Source organism: Vicugna pacos, unplaced genomic scaffold (genome assembly GCF_048564905.1).
Source record: "Vicugna pacos unplaced genomic scaffold, VicPac4 scaffold_103, whole genome shotgun sequence".
Lineage (NCBI taxonomy): Eukaryota > Metazoa > Chordata > Mammalia > Artiodactyla > Camelidae > Vicugna > Vicugna pacos.
In genome coordinates, this window is record NW_027328783.1 from 1297348 (window position 1) to 1301999 (window position 4652).

A 4652-nucleotide genomic window follows, 5' to 3' on the forward strand; every position below is an offset into this window, starting at 1 on the left:
CGTTCAAATAAGAAAATTGCATATAGTTGTCGGCATTTGCCACCATCAATATTAATCTTTGTTATCCTGCATCATATGGTAGTCCTCTGGTATATAAGTTGTGTTTAGGATGACGTTCATAAAATGAAGATGGCTGATGAGCTGGCCTTGAAAGAGAGGTAGCTGATGTATCAGCTATCAATGTCACTGGTAACCATGGTTTGCTCCCTGGTTGAAGTTGAGAAAAACGACCGTCATTGGCAGATATGTTGTGATATCTATATGGAAAATTAGAAGGCTCCACCATTAGTCAAACATGATTGCTCAGTATGGGAGACAAGGTACTGTACTGAGAAGTAGATATTGTAAATGTAATGAAGTTCACAACACGGCCATTTGCTTCAGTGTAGCTGCTTTGAGAGTGCCTGTGGGCAGTGGTCAACTGATTTAAAAAAGCACGTTGATCCATTGCAATATTGTTCTGGTGATCTAACTGACATTGAAAATGGAGGAGAAAAATCACCTCTGATCAAGGTAGTTGTATCACCTATTATGTGGCTAGAAGAGGGCTTCCTTATTAGAGGCATGTTTAAATTTGCAGAAAGTAAAAATGCACTTTCTCCTCTAGTGTCAACCACAAAATCAAAATTTTCATTATGCACGTTACCCCCTGCTTTAACGTGCTTCTTTTTGAAATCTTCAGCCAATGAAGATACCAGAGAGACATTTTTAATCCCAATTCTTCTTTTTATTCTCACTAAAAGCTGGGGACAGCCTCGTTTAAGATTTGGATTATGGCAGAACTGCAGCTACAACCAAAAGAGAAAGATTTTAGTAATATTTTAAACCAAAATACAAGACTAAATTAAGCCTAACCTACAAAACCTCAGATTTCACGTTTACTATGCTAAGATAATATCATCAAAATATGCACCTTGCTGACTATGTTTTGAAATTCCTTATTTGGAATATGCACATTTAAATAGTATTTAAGTATTCAAATTTAAGAAGCTAGCATTTGCAGTAACGGTGAAAGCCACTTTTTAAAAGCGGCTTTAATACCTTTATTTAGATTTCTCGTAAGATTCCTAGTTGCTAGGAAAGTTTCATACAATCTTGAATACTTAAGGCTCTGTCCTCATTTTTTGAAAAAATAAAGAATTTTAGCATTTGTAGTTTTATACAGTTTTCAAACTCTACTTTTACATTTACATTACCATAGATCGATGTACAAAATAAAATTTTATATATAAGTTACCAAGTCGTAACTACAATTACTGAATACCTTGCTTAAAAGAGAGACTTCTTTTTCTTCTGCTAGAAAGTCAGCTAGACAAGCAGATCTTTAAAAATTCTGCTGCACTTTCCTAAACTTATAAATGTTAAGCTGTCTAACTAAACTTTTCATACTTCCAGTTTCAAATACTCTGAAAGGGGACTTTCTTTCCAAAACTTCCTTCTTTAAGACAACTTCATCAATCACTATGGAAGTTTCATTATCATCCCACCAGTTGGATTTAAATTGATAATTCCCAGCCATTTTCCAGATTTCTCTTGGAAATGTCAGAGAACGAAAATCATTATCTTCATCTGGCTCAGAGACACAATATGTGTAACATGGACTTTTAAACAAGGATTCTTCAGACAAATTCTGAAAATCACTTACTTCAATCATAGACCTCAAGACAAGTCCCCAGAGATTGTTGGATCACACAATACAGATCTTCCGGAGTTTCCTGAACCAGTTGGTCCATCGTTATGAGACCTATCTTGAAATTCTGAAGAAATATTTGCCATCTCAAATAACTTTTTCTACAGCTACTTTTCTAATCTGAATGATTTTGAGCACTGCAGCTTCATATGCTGCTCTGGCAGGCCTGCACAGGTAAACTACTAGGCCATCACAATGGTTCTCAACTTGAGTAGATGTGACATCACAAAACGACTGGTCTCCTAGCAAGTCAAGTGTAACATTCAGCCAGTGTTTACTTCTCATTCATCCAGTTAAAATGAAACATATAGGATGCCTTTTTTTATAGTGTGATCTGCAATTATTACCCCAAGAAAATCTTTTTAAATAATTAATGCTGGGGTCTATGAAATAAAACAAATCTCCATACTTTTGTACACAAATTTATACAACATTGATGAACAGAGTATAAATAATGCACAATATATATAAAATAATTTTAAAGTTATGGAATTTTAAGTGAAATTTGTGTAAAACCTCTGCAGGAAATGTATACCTATTTCATTATAATTAGTAAGGTGAAACAATTTGATTTGGAAATGGAAGTAGTTATTTATCTGTTTACTTTACAAGAAGTAGCTCATTATTCAAAACATGAGCAGAATACATATCAGTGTATTTGGTATGCTTTAGAATAAATGATAAATATTTATGAAATAAAACTAGATTAAAATAATGAATCAAATTTAAGAAATCCCAAAGGGGTAATTTTTGTATGAAAATATAATTTAGTGCTGTAAGTAAAACAAATGTAATTTAGTATTCTACTTTAAAATTACAAAAGAGAAATTATTAAGGTATTCTTATAAAAGTTTACTTTTGCCATTCTTTCACTCAGAGGTTTTTCAGTCCCTCGAAGTAATAAATTTTCTTCTCATCATTATAGTCCATGCTCTTGCGGCTTCTCTTAAGTGTTCCAAAATGATGTTGATATATAAACTTATACAGAAGATCATGGGTTCAAAAATCAGTGCCTCCATTAAGGGGCAAACAAACAATCAAAAACAAAGAAATAACATTATATGTGGGATGGGATTTAAAAGACCAAATAATGCATTTTAGGAAGCAATATGATTCTCATCCTGAAAGAGTTGGCATTGTTAGTATAATGCAGCATTTTAAGGCAAGTGTTTTGTGCACTTATTGTTAATAATAGCTAGGTTCTGTATCAGTGAACTGTAGTAAAGCCAGTTCTACCAAAATTGTATTCTTTATTTAGACATAAATTCCACTAAACATAAGCCAAATTCAAAATGAGAGATAAAATTTTTAAATAAATAAATGTTCACTCAAGCTACTATGTAAATTTTTCCTTCAGTATGTGTATATTCCATTCTAAGTAAATATTAGGAAGCTGAAGTCATGGCATATTATAAGTATTATAAAGTATAGTTAAGTTGAATTTAGTCCTGATTCTTAATTTTATTTAACATACGCAAATCAATAAATGTGGTACCATCCGTTAAATAAATAATTCAAAAATAAAAATCTCAAAATATGTAGGAAAATTATTCACAGATCTGATCTTAACTTTTTTATAAAAATTTTTTTAACAAATTTGCTGTAGACAGAATATGACTAAACATAGTAAAATCCGTATATGAAAAACCAATGACTAACATCAAGTTCAATGTTAACATACAGGAAGGTTTTTCTCTGGTACAGTAATAAGAAAAAATAGCTCATACAAACAAGTCCTATATTACACTACTAGAAGTTCTAGCCAGAACAACTAGTCAAGAAAAAATATAAAAGTCATTCAACTTGTGAGCAAGCAGTAAAATTTTTATAGATGACATAATTATACATAGTTAGAAAACTGCACACACACTGCCAGTGACTGTGAGAAATAATGAACAAACTTAGTAAACTTGCTGTATACAAAATCAATATACAAATATCCATTGCATTTTTATATAGTAACAACACATTATCAGGAAGAGAAATTAGGAAATCAATTGTGTGTAAATTTATACAAAAAAGAATAAAATAGGAATACATTTGATAAGTTAAATAAAAGATCTAAACATAGATCTATAAATTACAGGTGGAAAAATATAAGTAAACATAATAAATAAAAGATATTCTGTGCTTAATGATTGTATACAATGTGAGGAAATACTCTAATCTATCTTTCAATTGTTCAGCCTCCCCAGCAATGCTTATTGAGGAGAATCTCTTTTCTTCATTTAATACTCTTGCTTCTTTTTTCATAGGTTAATTTATCATAGGTGAGAGGGATTATATCTGGTTGCTCTATTCTCTTCTATTGATTGGTGTCAGTTTTTGAGCCAGTATCATGTTGTTTAAATTACTAAAGTTTTGTAGGACTGTTTAACAACAGAGAAATTTACAATATTATATTCAATACTCTTTTTCAAGATTATTTTGGCAACTAAGATCTTTGTGGTTGCATATAAATTTTGAAATTATTTCTTCTATTTAATTTAAAAATCTCATGGTTATTTTGACATGAATCACATTAAATGTAGATTCCTTTGGGTAGTATGGTTGTTTCAACCACACTGTTTCACATCATTAACATAAGAGATCTTTTCATTTCTTTGGATCAATTTTAATTTCCTTCATCTATGTTTTCTATTTTTTAAAGTATAGGTTTTCTCTGTATTTGTTAACTTCATTTGTAGGTATTCTTTACATATATATAATTATATACATTTTATTTTTAAACATGTTCCTCACACAAATACAACAGGCAGAAGGCAGTGGCAAGACATATTCAAAGTCCAGAATGAAAGAAATCTGTTATCTAAGATAAGATATCAAGCAAGGCTAAACTTTAGAATAGAAGGAGAGAAAAATAATCTCCACAAAAGCAAATACTAAAAGAATTTAGCAACAGAAAAAGACATAATGAAACATCTCCTCAAAAAATAAAGAAGCAGGATGCTATAGAAAGAGA

General features: G+C 30.9%; 1 long non-coding RNA gene across 1 annotated transcript; it reads right to left on the reverse strand.

Annotated features, from left to right (window-relative positions):
* Window positions 1–703: 703 nt before the first annotated feature.
* On the reverse strand, window positions 704–1837 carry LOC140694775 (uncharacterized). The gene is made up of 2 exons (XR_012070395.1): window positions 1646–1837; window positions 704–788 (listed from the first exon to the last, which is right to left on the reverse strand). It is a non-coding gene; the product is annotated as an uncharacterized lncRNA (long non-coding RNA).
* Window positions 1838–4652: the final 2815 nt, after the last annotated feature.